Genomic DNA, 19,724 nt, shown 5'->3' with positions numbered 1-19,724 from the left:
TGAACCCTAAGAGGTTTTAAAAACTGACCATTGATTCCCTGAAGATTGGATTAAGCTTCACAAGTAAATTGGAGAAGTAAAACTACAGTTATTCTTTATACAGTGCTGAGTCAATAGAAAACGTAACCTGAAATAGGAGAATGATAAGAATTCTAGAGGCTCTTATGGATTTCCAATCTGCAATAGGGATCCTTTTGAGTGTGGTATTAGGAGATCACCCTTTCACCTCCCTGCTGGGGAATTGTCCCAACTTCCTTGAGGAAAGGAGACTATGATAAAAAGAGAGAGAGAGAAAATAAAAACCCCTGTCATTGGAAAATCTAATCAACAGCTAGTTCACTGTTTCAGCTGTAGTACAGGAGGGAGAAAGAGAAGCGTGTATGGAGTTCTGGAAGCCAAGAGAATAGTTTCTAGGAGTTAGTACAAAAGTACTGTATTTTCTAGAGAGAGCACTGGATGCAGCAATTTGCTGACCATTTGGTGACCTCAGAGGAATTTTAACAGACTTTTCAGGGCAGAAACCAGAATTCAGTGGGTTGAGAAGTAAATGGAATGTGGGAAATGGAGACACTAAATGTATATGCTCACCCTCCTTTCGAGAAGAGGAGTAAAAGAAAGACTGATGGGGCAGCAGCTTGAGCATTGTACTGAGTATATTTGAGTACGTTCAGTGAAGAAAAGATAATAAACCTTCAAATGTGATGAGAGTAAAAAGTATTTCTACAAGAGTATTGCTCACCTCTTTTCCTTCTCTCTATCTGCAGTGTCAAAATTGGATATTTCTTGCTTCAAAGCTTCACCACTGCCACATATCTGGTCCTTATTCTATAAATTGGGCTAATTGGTGAAAAAACCCAAGACTCTCGAATGAGAGATTTGTGTCTTGTATGCATGAAGGAGGGAAAAAACATTAAAGAGGGACAGGGGAAGACAAGAAGGCCATACAAGTGGGGAAAACTAACAAAATATTGGTAGAGAGGGAAGGGTAAGGAGGGAAGTTTAAAACAGTATAATACGAATGAAAGGGATTTTAATAAACATTGTCATGGATAATGAATTGGATGCTTTTGCAAATTCTTTGACGGATACAAGTAAATAGTGGAATTGCTCTAAGTGTTGAGTGATACTCCCACTTGGCATGTCATTAGATTAAGTCTCTGGTAGTTGTCCAGTTACTAAGGTTACGTAGCAGCCCAAAACTTAATGACGTAAAACAATCAGGAGCCCACTGAGGCTGTGTGGAAATTATATTGTCAAAAAAACTCAGGTTTTAAAACCCTTCACTGTTGACAGCTTTAAAACAGCCTTCGAGTCCCCAAACTTGCATTAGCTCAAAGTGGGCTATATGGCTTTCTAGGCCTATTTTGGATGTGACAATGGAAGAAACTAGATATGGAAGAACTTCCTGAAGGAAACAGCAGGGGCTGTGAAGAATAACGGACAAAGGAGTTCCTTGCAGAGTGTAGAGTCTGTGTCAAATCCATCTACACTGGGCACAAGATACTCTACAAATGTCTATGGAATTTCGTCATTGCTATGGACCAATGGCCATTGTATGTTTTCCATTCTTCACTTTTCTGAATGAGAGTCCTATTACAGCCATTCTGTCCCTGCTCTACTATTGTAGAGAATGGGGGGCATAAAGTGGCAGAAAACCTGACTTTTTAGTTCATAGGTCACATGATCATTCGAAGCCACATACAGATCTAACGGCAAGGGTAGCTCATCACCTGGAAATCCTGGACTTAGCACTGTAATCAGTAACTGAGCAGAACTTTTTATTGTCTCCCTTGCAGAGGTAGTGAATGTCTTCCCTTTGCAAGGACCTGATGGTTGGAGTGTGACTATGAAACAAGCCCATTCTTCCTTCTTCTAGAAACAGGCTATGCTGTATTTCTCAGCCTGCCTTGCAAGTGGGTACGGCCAGGTGGCTGCTTTTTTTCCAGTGGAATGTAAGTGGAAGTGCTGGGTGTCTCTTCTGGGACAAGATGGGTTAAGAAAACAGGTGTGCTTTTTCCACCCTCTCTCTTTCCACATTGCTTACTGAAGGCATAAGATTCTGATATGCTAGGGAAGGCCAAGTCACATGATGAAAAGAGCTGATCTCTGAATGACTTTATTGAAGGCAATCACCAAACAGGAACACTAACATTGGACTAATAAATGAGCAAGAAATAAAATTTTACTGCATCAGGTCACTACAATTTGAGGACTTACTAGTACAGCAGTTAGTTAATACACAGGTAGATACACGAAGAAATCATTGGTCTATCCAGTGATTGTTTTGGTTTTCCACCTAATTGAAGTCTGAGGCCATTGATTGGGCATCTGCCAAAAAGGAGATAAGGCAGCAGTGCTCTTTATAAGATTAATATGCTGATTAATCAGATTGCTTTTTCTGGAAACTTTATTTACCCTAATAAACAATAATGCAAGTTATGTTAACTTGTTCAATTTTTTTGAATTCATATATTTACCATCAATACTCAATGACTTGATTTGTTCTATTTTAAAACTTGAATGTGTGTATTATATAAATTTAAAGCAACATCCCAAGCACTGAAAGAAAAACTATTTGGACAAAACAAATGAATGTTTATTCTCTTATTAATAGCATCAGGTTTCCTATTCAATTACCATGGTACAGATCAATGTTTATCAATCCCTTCAGCTGTCTTCCTGACAACTCTGATGTCCCAGCTTTGTCTTGTTTCACATTTATCTCACTATTCTCAGTACCCAGCAATAGGCCTCACTCATAGTAAGGGCCAAGTTAATATTGGGGAACTGAACTTAATTTGAAAATGTGAAATTACAAGTGATACAGGACAGGTCTAAAGATCCTTTAGGTGTTTATCCAGTAACATCAGTTTTATTCCTTCAACATCAGTTTTACTCCTGGAAAAGTCATTTTATAATTGAAAGAACATTTTTGCTGATGATTCATTTGAAATTTCTCTACCTTTGATTTCATCCCATTAAGTTTTATGGAAGTTTTTTGTTTCATAATTTAATACTTAAAAGTGCCTGGGATATTGAGTCACTATGGAAGCTTTTAACTGGCCTTAGGATCTTATAGGTGAGTAAAAGTTACTTGATCCTGTTCTTACAGTCAAAACCATTGAAATTATTAATGTTGTGTTGTGTCTTCTTAAACTATTCTTGGATCATTTCTAGTCCTCATTCTCAAGGTATGGCACTAATAATCCTACAATGAACAGAACAAGGAGCCAAGGTTAAAACGATTTGTCCCAACCATTTTGCAGTCATGACAAGGCTAGGCTGAGAAATTGAAGCTTACAGCACTCTTCTGCCTCTCACTCTTTCTCTGTCTGGTGCCTAATGCCTCACAGCAGCATTAACTCACTGGTGTCATTTAGCACACTGAAGGATGATTTGCTTTTCTCAGCATGCCTGGTGCATCAACAGATGCCCTCTTGGCCTTAAAATGTCAAAGTATCTTCCCAATACTGCCCATGAGTGACAGATGCCAGGAGAACAGAACAGTGCACACTTCAGAATCATCAGGCTCAGCCTCTGACCCGTGCTGCTCCGTATTTTCTTTTCCCCAGACCACCTCATGCATTACAACAAATTGTGTTAGCATTGAGGAGTGTTTTTCGCTCTTTCACCTGCTAAGCCTATCCCATTTTAATTCTTCTCTCTCTCCTTTACACCAGCTAAAATATAATCCTCCCCTGGGAAACTTCATCTTCCTTCAGAATGCAAAGGCATGAAGTAATCAGCCATAGCAGGGCCATAAACACCCACAATGGCTGACCTTCTGTACCGGATGCGATAACAGGGATAATTTTTGGGAACCACTCTGTCTAGTCATTCCCAAAGCCGTCTGCACCCAAAAATTCCCTTGTAAGCTTTATGGTTTTGTTGATAGTTTATTAATTTGGTTGACAGACATGTTTAGAATCACATGTAAAATAATGCATTAATTTAGAAATACTTTTTTTCCCTTCAATTTCATGAAATCACTTTATGTGCCTCTGCGACATCAGCATCTTTGTTGTATTTTGAATTATTAATGCAGTTTTCCAATGCATATTATCTTTACATCTAAGTTGTTTGAGATTCACATAGCAATTTTAATAATGTCTGTATAGGATATGTTGGCACTGGAAAATTTACGGCCCAAGCCACCTGTCCCAATTTACACAACATTAGAATACTTTGTTGTGGCAGTGGTGGTTTCTGCCCCTGTAAATGTATATCCACACTTCACAGTGAAACCACTAACAGTATTTTTACGGTCATTTTTTAAAGGCTGATTCACAGTGACACCCAATATTTGTAGATGTGAGGTTCTATTCTTGGAATAGCTACTAAATCTGAGTTAAATTTCTTTCCTACTTTTTTAATATTAATTTTTGTTCAGCTGAGTCTGTCAGGTGACCTCTACAAGCATTATTCCCAGCCTTCAAGCTACTGTGTTTTCCCCCAAACAGTACATTGCTGTCAAAATAAAGTAGTCAAGAGAGACCCCTTGGGATGAGGTACTTTGCAAAGACTTAAATAGGAAGCCGCTCCTTCATTTCCAAAGGATCATTTTGGGGGGGGGCTCAAAAGCTTTTAAAATATTTAGGTCAATCGTATTTGATCCAAGAGCTCTGAAATATGGCCAGGATATATGGCCATATATATATGAATTTTTCAAATGCATCTTATAGGACTTTTATGTAGCCATCCCAGAACAGGGGTACAGGAGCTTGTGTATGATGTGTGTGTGTGTTGGGCAAGGGGAGGGTATTTCTTCCATGCCACTTCCCCTAGCCCTTCCCAAAGTAAGCAACGTTATGAGTTTGGTACGAATACTTTCATACTTTTCCTCCATCCTCTAGCGCATATAATGTGTGTGTGTATATATACATATATGTGTGTGTGTGTGTGTGTATATGTATGTTTGTTCAGAGTTGTTTTGTATATTTTAAGAACATGGAATATTATAAATTATAGCTTTTTCTTTAACTTAATATTTTCTCAGAGACTGGCCTTCAAAATACATATGCCCACATATGCATGGGTTTCTCAACCTCAGCATTATTGATATTTTGGGCCAGACAATTCTTTGGGGTGGGTCTCCCATGCCTTATGTTTAATGATATCCTTGACCTGTACACACTAGATACCAGTAGCACTCTGCCCCCATTGCAACAATAAAAAATGTCTTCAAATATTGCCAAATATCCTCTGGGATAGGGGAAACAAAAATCACTCCTAGCTGAAAATCACTGATATAGAGTAACTTATTCAACCATTTCTTTAATAATGGAGATTCAGGTTATTTTCTGTTTTTTCCTTCACTCTCTGCCATAATATCCCCATATATGTATCTTTAAATCATGTTGCTTCTGTTTCTATAGGATAGATTACCAAAATGAGATTTCTGGGGATTTCTGTAGGCATTGTTAGCTTACCTTCCTAACAGCTTGTAGCAATTCACATATACCCACCACAATGTCAGAAAGTGTCCCTGCACTCTCACCACCACTTAACAGTAGCTAACTTTTAAAAATATATATATTTGCTGGGCTGGTTATATGCATAAAAATGGTGTCCCAATGTTGCTTTGATGTTTAATTTTCCTGACCGTTTGTGAACATGTTGTCACTTACTTATTGGTCATTTGCTTTTCATGTTCCATGAAACCTATTCATATCCTTTGCCTCTTTTTATGGGTTATTTGTGTTTTTTATTTTCACCAATTTGTAGGAGCTTTTTGCGATGGATAGTCACCCTTTTCCATAAGCATTACAAACCAGTTTTTTTCTCCAGCCAATCATTTATGTTTTGGATTTTATTTTAGATGCAATAATCTTTTTCCCATTTTATAGGGTCAATCATGTGAGGAAACCCCTCATTTAAAATATATTGTGTCCCAGAGTGTGTGGGGGATTGGTTCCAGGACACCCACGTAGACCAAAATTCAGGCATATTAAAGACCTCCAGTTGGCCCTGTGGAACTCACTTATGAGAAAAGTTGACCCTCCCCATATGCAGGTTTTTAATCTGGGAATAGTGTATTTTCTACCTGTGTTTGGTTGAAAAAAAATCTGCTTAAGAAGTGGGCCCACATAGTTCAAACCTGTGTTGTTCAAGGGTCAACTGTATGGAATCTAAAAGGGAGAAGTGGCCTGCTCCAGGTTGCATGTTCAGTTAAATGCAGAGCAGAGATAGACACGGATCCTCACCTAGCTCCCCTTTCCTTACCCAATGCCGCCTTCAGGGAGCTGCTCTTCCCACTCTGCTCTTATTCCACCACACTCCATCTGTGTGTGTTCACAGCAAATGGAATCAATTTGAAAACACAGGACAGCAAAGTGTAATAAAATATCATAACACAAAAACAGCTCACATGCCTTGAGCACATATTTTTTTATGCTGCCCTTTTATAGTAACCCAAACACCTAAGCAGTGCTTGGGGAAGAGATTGCCGTCCCACTGGAGCATAGGCAGGGTACCAGAGACAGAGCAGATGGCTGAGGGGCATTCCTGGCTGGGAATTCTGCCGGCAAACATTGGTGAGGAGGTGCAAAGCTAGTCTGAGTAAGACAGCCAGGAGAGTAATATATTCAGATGGCATAATGCCTTTTCACAAACTGCTGGGCTGTTTATTCGTAGCAGAAGGAAATAAGGCTTTTAAAAAGCTCTGCCTAACATCTTAAACATCATATTACAGTGGAAATCACTTCCCTGTAAGAGAGTGGATGTATTAGGAAAACATTTTCTGAAATATCATCGCATGTGCTAACAGCATATGTTTTTGAAAACAACAAAAACATCCAAATTTTTTTTCTCTGTATTGAGACATTGAGCCCATTAATTTCTGTACGCATGATTTGCAGCACTGTTTAATACATGCCTGCAGCTGGATATCAAGAAAAATGCAGTATGGTGACCATGAGTTTGTGTGTTTAATAGCACATTGAGAAAAATGGAAGTCAGATGGCCCATTTCTGCTGTATCAGTCTATTAGGTTTCTGTATGGCTTTGGGGAAGCCAGTCAAAGCATTAATGTTTGTTCATGCCTGGCCATTCCAAACACATATTGATGCAAAGTGAACAACAAATACTGGGAAATTTTAGCTTAGATGAGACATGTTTTTCAGGAGTTTGTCTGGATGACTAAGGCAGTGATTTTCAACCAGGATGGTGGGAAGTGGGTGGAGAAGATATTTTAGAATGACACATTTCACCCAGGATTCTGAAAATCCCTTTATAAGGCATCCTATCCATCACCTCCACACAAATGACAATCAGGTAAGCCAATTATAGTTGGAAATGGATAATGCATCTCAGGTGAATTGAACATGGAAAAGGATTGAGAACTACTGACCTAAAACCTCAAAGAGATTTCTTCAAGTAGAAACCAGCCTGGCAAATTTACACACACACACACACACACGCACGCACACACACACACTTCAATGCTATTAATATTAAAAGGTGGCTATAGGCAAGACTGAGCTAGGCACAGTGAAGTGTGCAAATGAAGACTTTTTCTATGTATTTTTATTCAACTTTCAGCCAAAATCCTGAGCCCAACATAATACTATTTACCACACAAATAATTATGAAAGATCTATTAGGGAAAGATTATGCTTTAAAATGTCTAATGGTTGATCCTTACCCTCTGGAGGCTCACAGTCTAATTGATGTATTCAGGCAAGTACACAAAGAGAAACAACACAAAGCGAGGTCTGCCATCCTTATCCTCCCACTGCAAATACATAGAAATAATTCCCACTGGAGAAACCCATAATTGCCAAAATGAAGATCAAGAATACAAGGAACGCTGATAACTTTGAGAAATCAATCACTAGAGAGATAGACGTAGGAAGCCAGATTACAGGAATTCCAAGAGTCAGAATGGGGTGAATAAAAAGAGATAGTGAGCCCAAGTAAGCTATTTATTGTGAAAGGTTAAAATAAAGAGAACAAATAAAGATCATCCTAGGAGAGACCTGGAGATTGTTCACAGAAAGAGCAGACAGTGCTACAATGGGAAAGATTAAGGATGGCGCTGGGGAAGTGGGAGTTCCTGAGGATGGAGGTGGATGAGGTGCAAATGGATAAGCACCTCAGTTGGAGGGCTGGCATCCAGACGTTGTCATCCAACCCCCACTTTTTAGACTTTTCCTATTTTTTTTCTAAGGGAATTACTCCGCCAGCTTTTTAGCTTGGATGAAGTCAATTTGGGTAAACTATTTTTTGAAAAAAAGTCCTATTTTCAGTTGTCTTTTTTTTTTTTTTTTGAGATGGAGTTTCACTCTTGTTGCCCAGGCTGGAGTGCAATGGCATGATCTTGGCTCACTGCAACCTCCACCTCCCAGGTTCAAGTGATTCTCCTGCCTCAGCATTCTGAGTAGCTGGGATTACAGGCGCCCACCACCACTCCCAGCTAATTTTTGTATTTCTAGTAGAGACAGGGTTTCACCATGTTGTCCAGGCTGGTCTCGAACTCCTGACCTCAGGTGATCCACCCGCCTCAGCCTTCCAAAGTGCTGGGATTACAGGTGTGAGCCACCAAGCCCAACCTTTTTTCAGTTTTTATTATCCTTTTTTTGTCATTTCTTATTTTATGTCTTGTCTGTTCTCACTTATTCATTGAATGAATTAGAAATCAGTTGTTCTTTCTGTTACTCAAAAGGAATTTTTTGAAACATTTATTTATTTACATTTTAATTGACAAAATGTCTTGAAAACAGGTCAAGCTAGTCTTCCAACTTTTCTTTTTCGAAGTTGTTTTAGCATTGATATAATCTGTAGTGCCATTTAACTTTTTGAGTATATGGAATACAATTATAATCAGTCTTTTCTACTAATTATCATATTTATATCAGTAAATATTCTTGAGTTTTGTCCTGGGATGCAGTTAAGTTACTTAGAAACAATTTGATCCTTTCTGGATCTTGCTTTTAAAATGTGTTAAGTGAGACTGGACCAGTGCTCAGTCCAGAGTTAAATATTCTTCATCACTGAGTCAACACTCTCTGCATACTCTACTCTGTGCTCCATGAATCATGAGGCTTTCCATTCTGGCTGGTGGGAACAGGCACTGTTCCATGTCCTGCATGAGTACTGTTACCTCTAATTCTCTTAGGTGGTTCTCTCTCATGTAGTTTCTTCAAGAGCATGTGTTATCAGTACTCATTGAATACTTGAAGGGATCCCTACACAGATCTCTATAGTTATCTTTCTGTGCAGCATTCTCCTCTTTGATACTCTATCTTGCAAAATGTGGGCACCTTGGACTCGCTGAACTCCCAGCAATGTTTCCTCAATTCAGAAAATCCATTGCCCCTCCCCACATCATGGTTTGGAAACTCTCTTCCAGCTTCAGCTTGGAAACAACCATAGGGCTCCCCATATTTGTTTTTGTCTCTTTGGATCACTGCCCTTCATTCAGTATCATGAAAACTTTTTTTATGTATTTTGTCTGGATTTTTTGCTGTTATTGTCTTTGTTGTTTCAAATGGGAGGGTAACCCAATCCCTGTTTTGCCATCTTGGCTGGAAGTGGAAGTCCACAGTATTTTGTAAGGATGGTAAATTATTCATTAAACATTTTCTGGAATTTTAGTTAATTGAACAAATATATAGATAGAGTAAAACCAGTTTGGCTGTAGGTTTTTAAAAATCCTATGAAAAGAGTAATTATGTCGCGTCACTGGAGGTTTCTTATAGCACAAATGAAAATGTCTTCTCTTGTTTACACTGTGGCAACAAATCATCATGGCCTGGATTCCAGCCCCGCTTTTGAACTTAGATGCACATTTCCCAGACAATAATCTGGAAGATGCAGTATTGGCAAAGCTTCTATGTGATTCTGATGATTGATCTGGCTGAATGAATCAGTACAGTGCCAATCAGGGTTCTCAGCCTTAGCATTGCAGGTACTTTAGGATGGATAATTTTTGTTGGGCCAGGGAGGTAATTGTCCTGTACACTGGGGATGTATAGCAGCATCATGGCCTCTACCCACTAGATGCCATCTTTGCTCTCAGTTGTGACAACCAAAAATGTTTCCAGAAATTGCCAAATGTCTCCTGAGGGGCAATAGTGCCTCTAGCTGAGAAGCACTATTGCAAATTAAATCTAGACCTTGAGCTGCCAGAGAACAGAAACCATATTGCATTCATGTCTATAACCCCAGCACTCAGAAGAATGCAGTGAGTAAATGGCTGTGGAGTGAACAAATGAATGAGTAACATGAATGAATGAATACCACCCATTGTGTCTTATAGAACAAGTGTTCTCAAACTTCATGGTTTTTAAATTGCCAGAAAAAATTGTATGTAGTTATTATGCACAACTTGATATTTTAAGGTATATGTACATTGTTGATTGACTAAATATAACTAACTAACATATGCACTACGTCACACAGTTATTTTTCTGGTGAGAACACCGCACATCTATTCTCTTACAATTTTCAAAAATACAACACATTGTTGTTAACTCTAGTCACCATGTCATACAATAGATCTCTTGAACATATTCCTTCTACATAACTGAAAATGTTGTGTTCTTTGACCATCTCCCCAAGCCCCTAACCTCACTGTTCTTAATGATCAGTAGAGTTCTCGTTAAAACACAGATTCTCAATCGCACCCCCAGAGAGTCATTGAATAGACATGAGGTGTGGGATACAGTCATCTGCATTTTAACAAGCACCACAGTGATTCCTCAACCAAAATCTGAGAAAGCCCTACAGTACTAAGAAGTATTTGAGGCCTCAGACTACAGTACTAAGTCAGACTACAGTACTAAGAAGTATTTGAGGCAAAAATGTACACATTAGTTTTACACTTATTAGAAAGTCTCTAGCCATTTTTATCCACCCTATTCAGCCAGCATGTGTAATTTCAGGGACAAGTAAACAAATATTTGGCTCTTCTACAGATCCAAGAAGAATTTGCTCTAAAAACATTCAGCTTAACCTGCAACTGTCCATTACAATACCATTTACCATGGCAATGTTTACTTTGGAATAAAAATCAGCAGAATGTCAGCTTGGACCTCAGTCTGGCATCTTTTAATAAGAGCTCTGGGTAGAGCCATTGACCAGAGCAAGTTCTTGAAGTAGGTTCTGTCTCTGCTTCAGTTGCCTCTTTTCAGAACCTGTTGAATGGAGCCTTTTGATTTCAGAGGCAGATTTCAATCCAGGTGACTGCAGACCCCAGTTTCTATGGTGGGTACTTCATAGCATTGAAGGGTCAGGGAAACCACTTTAAATAGAAGAATTTTAATGATTACCTATTAATTTTTTTAAATTCCAGTAAATTCTGAGTAACTAAAAAAGGCTTTATTTCTTAATATATGCCACTGTCAAGGGACTCCTTGACAAAATATTTAAATATTTACACATTTTGGTTTGGTTTAATAATTTTCCTACAAAACAGAATGCTTTGGTCAGAGGCTTGTTTTTTTTTTTTTTTTTTTTTTTTTTTTTTATTCCTGTAAAGTTCTTTTTGGAAAAGTTTCCATCTTATTTGTGTAGGGAATAAGAATTATTTGCCCACACATCCAGAAAGCTTTTGGAGAAGAAAGGGCATATGGAGCACTTCACAGACTCACTGGTCACAGAACATTCCGAAAGTAACAGATCAAGGATTCACAGAGGTAGAGGCCATCTGGGAACTATTACCCTAGCAATGAAAGGGACCTATAGAAGTAAGTACTGCTGATTTGCTCTAATAGTGATGTCATCTGTATTAAGAAAAGATGTGTTCGTGATATGTATATGGTTTGGAGCTATCACTTTGCACAATTCTAAGAAGCACCATCCATGTGGTTGGCAGCCGTATTCTAATTGTCTCTCTCAGGGCAGTCTAGCTTAGAAATGTGCCTCTCTGGAAGTTGCAGTGAGCTGAGATCGTGCCACTGCACTCCAGCCTGGGCAACAGAGCGGGACTCTGTCTCAAAATAAAAAAGAAAGAAAAAGAAAAAAGAAATGTGCCTCCCTCTGGAGTGGAGATTAGCCACTGAATCTTTTGCTGGCTACAATCTGGGGCCTGTCCAGGGGAGATATTCAAAATACCTAACAATACCTAATAATAAGTATGATAATATAAATTAATACATAAATCAAGTATTTCAACAATTTTTTTCTGTTCTCGAAATCAACTAAACAATAGAGCATACAATGGATTACCAAGCAATATAAATGGTGCAAAATATTCCTCAGCATATCATGATATTTTTGAAAAGATGTGATAAATTTTAAATATTGCAGGCATGATCTTTTGTTTCACCTAACGTCACAGATGAAATAATGCCTCCAAGTCACAATTTGGTGAAGGGATTGCATCAGACTCTCCCACAACTTCCCTACCCAACTGATCATCATTTGGTCCCTGGATTCTGACTCTCATTACAGCCAGCATGTCACTGGGCATGTTGCCTGCTCATCACAGCCAGCTACACACCTGATGCCAGTGCTTTCCACATGATATGCACTCAGAGGGCCTGTATCCCAGACCCTGCCAATAATGGCACCCACTGCCCATATCACCAATCCCTCTGACTGGGCTGTCACACAGCAATGCTGGCTGTCGCTGGAGCAGTAGGCAAGCCCTGCACACCCCTTTTTGCTGCTGTTACCTTGATCCACTCGGTGCCTGCCAGGGACTGCTCCCAGGCCCAGTTACCTGACTCTGCAGTTGGGCAGCATCATCAAGTGGCTTGTAGGTTCAGTAACTAAGAAATTGCACTTCCTGATGGAGGTGCTTAATCCTCTCAAACCCTCTATTGATCAAATAGCAATTACATTAAGGATTATCTTGCCCATAAAAGACTGCCTGAGACCTCAATATATTCAATATCTTTATTATTACCTAGGTCACAATGTAACAGGAGGCCATTTATTAAAGGACAGAGTGATATTCTAACACCGTCAGCTTGAATTAATTAGTTGACATTAGAAATTATATTATTAAGAATATTTCTGCCATCATTATATTATTTACAACTGGCACGAAACTGATTTAAGAGTTTAGCAACTTGTCCAGGGACTTTCCGAAATATTTGGTTTTCAGCTTTCCAAAAGCTGACTGGCTGCCTTGAGTTCCCTGAGGTAGTATATGGATTCCATTCTAATAGCCCAGCCTGAGTAAGAAGGAAAGGTAGTTTAGTCATTAGTTCATAAGACCCAAAGCAAATCTACTGAAATGGGAAGACTCTACATATATTTGTTTCTATTTTTGAAAGGAGACTTTTAAAATCTTTCCTTTTGAATGAGATGGAGTATAAGCACAGATTATTAAGTGATAACTAATGAATATTCAAAGAACAGAGTTACTTTATTGTTATTGATTAACTGATACATGGAAGAAAATAATATGATTTCTCTAAGGACAGTGACCATATCTTCTTCTTTATTCTTCTTCCAGCACATATATAAGACTCAGTACACTGAATATGTAAACCAAATATTTAAATGAGTAAATCAATGAGTGAATGGATAAATGAAGGCCCCTCCTTAAGCTAGAAGTAGGGGATTGAGAGTTAGGGGAAAGTGCTCTAAAAGTGGGAATAGAATGGGTTTTGGAGCCAAGCAGATCTTGGCCAGAATCCCAGGTTTCTCTGGCACTTTCCTATCATGTAGCCTTGTGTGTGTCACTTAACTTCTATTTGCCTTGGTTACAAAACCTAGAAAATGAAGGTTGTGGGGTGGAAGTAATATTGTAATATTTACATTGCAGAGTTGTCATATAAATGTTAATAAGGCAGATAAAGCTTCAGGCACATAATGAGTGATACAAATGTGGAAACTTTATCACATTACTGGCCACTCATTATTCACTAAAAATATTAATCCTAAAGCATAATCGAACTTATCTTAGTATATAAAGGACAAATATTCTCAATATACCCTGAACCAATGGTCAAAAAATTATATTTTGCATAATTATTGAATTGCTCGTGAAATATCTTCAAGAAAATTAAGCTTTCTGCAAGACAACTGAGAAAACATCAATCATTGCTTCTTTGTGTTAACGAATAACACTGTAACAGCTCAGAGGAATCACATAATCAAGTCAATATGCACCTTTACTTTGTAAATGCTCAGATAAGCACATGGGAAACTTCAATCAGGTCTCCTCCTTTCCAGAAGAAACAGTAGAACAGCACAATACAACATACGAAGCTTCATTTCTCAAGGGTTCCAATTTGGATGTTTCTAAAAAGATGCTGGCTGTTCTTTTCTTTAGCAATTGCTTTATACAGAACTAGACATTCAAGCTGTGTCAGCAGAAGAAACAGACACACCTTGGATAAAGAAGTGGAACTGATGAGGCCTCAAGTCTAACGCTCAAGCTTGGTCAGCATGGGCTTCGCTTCCGCTCTGTCCTTTATTTCCTGATTAGCCTTCAACAATGAGGACCAACTGTTGCCTGTGACCTGGTTCAGTTCTTGACATTTTGCTGTCCAGTCTTGGAGATACAGCTCATATCTCCTTCATGGGGAGGCTAACCCTACTGGAGCATGCCAGGTGACCAAGTAGGAAAACTAGGGATCATCTCATGTCCATGTAGTTTGCTGCCTTTAGTTGGTTAAGTTTCAGTGCATAGAATAGAAAACATTAAAGCTAGAAGGGATCTTAACTAGCCCAACACCCACCTTGTATAGAAAAGAAATTGAGGCCAGGTGTGGTGGCTTATGCCTGTAATCCTAGCAGTTTGCGAGGCTGAGGTGGGTGGATCACCTGAGGTCAGGAGTTCAAGACCAGCCTGGACAACATGGTGAAACCCTGTCTCTACTAAAAATACAAAAATTAACTGGGCATGGTGGTAGGCACCTATAATCCCAGCTACTCGAGAGGCAGGGGCAGGAGAATTGCTTGAACCCAAAAGGCAGAGGTTGCAGTGAGCTAAGATCGTGCCACTGCACTGTAGCCTGGGCAACAAGAGCGAAACTCCATTAAAAGAAAGAAAGAAAGAAAGAAAGAAAGAAAGAAAGAAAGAAAGAAAGAAAGAAAGAAAGAAAAAAAGAAAGAAAGATAGAAAGATAGAAAGAAAGAAAGAAAAGAAAGAAAAGAAAGAAAAGAAATTGAGTCCCCTAAAGAGTGGTAACTGCTTATGGAGGATTGCATCAGTGCATCAGTGATTAGAAGAATAGCCAATGCCCTTTCCATGTCATGTGGATAGATGCCCACTCTTCTGTAGATTACTATAGCTTAAAGAAAACTGAAAAAGAGAAAATGGGTATCACTGTCTAACTCATTACCACCAAAATTCAAGCTACATAAGAGGTTAGTAATAGTAATGGCATCTTTTATGCAAAGGACAGCATAACAAGATATAATACATGTACTTATACATGTATTAATTTATAATAAGTTATATATATCTCCTTGCTTCTAAGAAAGAATTAACTCTTTTCACATTAACTTTTAACAGTAAAACACATATACGATAGAATAGTTAAAAATAAAGATTAATAAGTGAGACTAGTAGCGTATCAACTAAGGAACACAGAACATAATTAAGTCAGAAAATTGGCATAAGATAATTAGAATGAGCACTAAATTTAACTCTGAGATTCTTAGCAGCCAATGCAAAAAGGAAAGATAATGGGTTAAAAAGTTATCTGCTATCTGTTTAAAGGAACCAATCCAGTTCTTCCAGTGAAACAGTTTCCTGGTAAGTAATTACAAGAGAACTTTATTTCATGGTTTTTCTTCAAAAGATATCGAATAATGCAACAGACAATGCCTTTGATACCATCATATAGAAGATGCAAAAATGCTCTTCATGTGCCAAATTAAAATAGTCACTTGAATAGAAGTACAATATTAAATTCTGTGAAGACTTTTTTGAGTTATATGTGTAGGTTGGTATAAGGGAGTTGTCACAAAGGAAGCAAATATGGAGAGGAAAATGATGTGGCCAGGAGGTAATATTTTAGACCCCAGTTGCTTCTTTCGAAGCAAATGGGCTGAATATGAACAGTTGCACAACTAAGTGTGGAAGTGCAAGTCTCCCTCAGAAGCCTCTAGTCAGTTGATTATGATGAGAACTGAGCCCTCATTTACAACTCTGTAACCTCACAGTGCTGGCTACCTTGAGTAGTCACAGGAATTTTGAATGCTACTCTTCTTGACATGTTTTCAAATCAAGAAACTAGGAATACAGCACAGTTAAAAAGCATCTGTTTTAAGAAGCAGAAGTTGCAGTATCATAGCTTACCAAAACAGGCAACTTTTTACTGGTCTCAAGGTATGTGGTTAAAAATTATCACTGTCAAGTCAGAGGAAGTGCAGTGTGGGGTATTGTCTGGCAGAGTAACCAGTGAGTTGAGCTGTCTTGGAGGGGCAGAAGGGAGAGGGCAGGTCTAGGGAAGCCTCTTCAAGCTTGTACCAGGGCTGATTCACTGGCCCACTCTTGTGGGTCTTGAGCAAGAATACAAATAGAAGCCCACATTCTGTTTGTGCAACTATTTTAAAGTTATAAATCAAGCTAACCAATGATAGATAAAATACCTCCTATCCTTCTACTTTCATAAATGTACCTGGACTAGAAGGCCAGGTTCAAATGTAAAACCTCAAATTCTATGACTCACACAGTCAGTTCCTTCTCTTCTCACCTTTGGCTTTAGCCCTTGTTGCAAAGGGCCTCATGAACATGTGTGTGAATATCCTAGCCTGCATATCCAAGAAATTTTGCTACCCTCTCTCCAGATAGCTAGAAAGCTACCCCTTAGGCCTGCACATCCCTGGGGATGCACAGAGCAGAGCAGAGTTCACCCTAGAGAAGAAGGACCCAGGTGGCAGGACTGCAGAGAGCCTAAAAGCAAGCTCAGGACATCTGGGCAAGGAATTCTGGGATCCCAGGTATTTAGAGACAGGGAATGGGCTCCACATGGACACACATATCTCTTTGGCCTGGCAGACTCCTCATCTTATGAACTATGTGCAGCCAGAGGCGGGTCACAGGAAAGCCCTCTAGCCTTGGTCTGAAGGTGGTGGTGAGGAACTAAACACTGGTTGTAAGCACAATCTAAGTGCAAGATCTGCCCACCAACATTCCCCTCCTCAGCTCCATTGTGCATCAGGGTTGATTCAGCCAATCTGGCTCTCTGATAAGGACCTTGTTGTCATCTTTCACTACTCTATACAAGTCCTTCCTAAAGCTGCACCACAAGACTTCGAGTTTATTCACTGACGGAAGAGAATCTAGCATCCTCCCCTGCCAGAACTCCCCCCAAAATCCAGAACGCTCCCCCTGCTCTGCCTTCTCACCCACAGCAGCTCCTCTGGCTCCATGTTTCAGGCCCGATGTTTGCCCAGGCTCCTCCATCCCACCTGTGTAGCCTGCCACCCACCATTCAGGACAGCACTTGGCTCTGTCCAGGGTGCTGCTCACAGGGTCTGGTTACTCTGGGTGTTGTAGCAGTCTTCACTACAAGTCAGTCCCTTGGGTCTGCCTCATTCAGGCCCTTCTTCTTAATAACACCTTAAATATTTCTTTATCTTGGGATTTTACAATGACAACAAATGAATGAGTTAAGGTTACAGGCTTTCAACTAAACTTGAGTTTGAAACCTGGTTCTTCCACTTACTAGCTTTGTGAACTGCAGCAAGTTATTCAAACTTCCTAAGCTTCCATTTCACCATCTAAAAAATGAACAATATTCACTCTGTAGACTTGCTATAGGAATTAGATAAACTGATGTATGTAAAATACTTAGTTCAGTACCTGACACATCAGAAATGTTTCATAAATGTTGAGGCCCTTCCTTCAAAACTATTTTTAAGGAGCTCATTTCCTCCAAAACCTATAGATCCTCCTTCTAAGTCTAGGTTTTCAGTTTAGCATTAGGGCCCTTTGGCAGTTGCCTCTGTCCTCATCTCTTGTCTGTCCCTGAGATGACTTTCTTGTTTCTGCCAAGTAATTTTCATACATCCCTGCAAGTGACTCACACTCTGTCCTCCATGGCTCTGCTCCTGTTATTCCAACTGCAGCGTGTTCAGCCCCTGAACTGTCTTGCCATTGGACCTCCTTTCTCCAATTCCAGGTCTCAATCTATCTCAAGCCCTACCTCAGTACTCACATCTTCCAAAGAGCCAATGGCTGTCTTCTCTTTGCATTTTCCTTTCCACAAGTGGTAGAGTATGTTTCTGACAATTGCTGCAGCTGACCTCTCTGATCCCACACTCTATAGCAATGTGACCTTGCCAAGAAGTGAGGTCTGTTTCTTCTCCCCTTGAACCTAGATGGGCTTTGATTGGTTTGGCCGATAGAATAGTGGTTAGATGTGTCTTCCAAGATTTCTGAGCCCAGGCTTTAGGACTGTCAGCTTCCATGATATACCTTAGAATGCTTACTCTGTGTTAGGCAAATTGTTTTGTTAGAAACCCAACCACCCTGAGACTTCCATGCAATAATGAAGTTTATGCTAGCCATGCAGAAAGCCCATTTGGAGAGAGAAGGATGCCTGCCAACCCCCAGCTGTGTTAGCCATCTGTGGCAGCCAGCCTCCAACATGGTTTCAGTGATCCCCATCTCCTGGTATTCATATTCTTGTCTAGTCTCCTCCCATCTAGTACCAGGATTGGTCTGTGTGACCAATAACATATGGTTAAAGTACTTGTGGGTGTATCGCTTCCAAGATTAAGGTGTAAAATACTGCTCTCTCTTTCTCACTCCTCACTTGCTCTGGAGAAGTCTAGCTGTCATGGAAGTTAAGTAAGTTGTCAAAAGTCACTCATAGCTAGTAACCCAGATTCAAATTTAGGCTGCAGTATTTCAAAGCCCAGATAATTAACCACTGCACTTTCTACCTCTTTTGGTAAAATTTAGGAGACCCCAAAATGTACTACTCTTATTGCTTAGTAATAATCTCCCAACCCCATTCCACCTCATACACAAGTTAATGCATATTTTGTTTTGAAGTGAAATAGCATTAGCTTTATTATACTACAAAATTTATTTTAGTGAAGCCAAGTGCCACAGAGTGTATAACTTTAATTATTTATTTTTAATGTTTCCAGTGCTTTGTCCAAGGATTTTGTTTCATCGCCTTATGTGTATTTGTACGTAATTCCTTTTTCCATAGTGTAAAACAAAACAAAGCAAAAAAGTAGAAGAAAGTTTCACTTAGCAATGTAACATCAGGCAGTGCTCCCTCCTGACTTTCATTTTTTTCTCCTTATTTCATTTTTCTTTTTTTAATTTAATTTAATTTTATTTTATATTCTGGGATACATGTGCAGGATGTGAAGGTTTGTTATATAGGCAAATGTGTGCCATGTTTGTTTGCTGCACTTATCAACCCATCACCTACATATTAAGCCCCACATGCATTAGCTATTTATCCTAATGCTCTCTCTCCCACTGCTCTCCCTCCAACAGGCCCCAGTGTGTTGTTCCCCTCCCTGTGTCCATGTGTTCTCATTGTTCAGCTCCCACTTACAAGTGAGAACATGCGATGTTTGTTTTTCTGTTCCTGCATTAGTTTGCTGAGGATAATGGCTTCCAGATCTATCCATATCCCTGCAAAGGACATGATCTCATTACTTTTTATGGCTGCATAGTATTTCATGGTGTATATGTACCACATTTTCTTTATTCAGTCTATTATTGATGTGCATTTGGGTTGATTCCATGTCTTTGCTATTGTGAATAGTGCTGCAATGAACATACACGTGCATGTATCTTTATAGTGGAATGATTTATATTCCTTTGGGTATACACCCAGTAATGGGAT

The 19,724-nt window shown here is 39.3% G+C and overlaps 1 pseudogene; it reads right to left on the bottom strand.

Moving 5' to 3' along the window:
- LOC129467435 (aconitate hydratase, mitochondrial-like) overlaps positions 1-12,412 on the bottom strand; it is a 104,459-nt pseudogene extending 92,047 nt beyond the window's left edge.
- Positions 12,413-19,724: the final 7,312 nt, after the last annotated feature.

The sequence above is a fragment of the Symphalangus syndactylus genome, chromosome 18 (genome assembly GCF_028878055.3).
Source record: "Symphalangus syndactylus isolate Jambi chromosome 18, NHGRI_mSymSyn1-v2.1_pri, whole genome shotgun sequence".
NCBI lineage: Eukaryota > Metazoa > Chordata > Mammalia > Primates > Hylobatidae > Symphalangus > Symphalangus syndactylus.
Note: the sequence above shows the minus strand (reverse complement) of the source record. Positions and strands in the feature narration are given on the sequence as shown.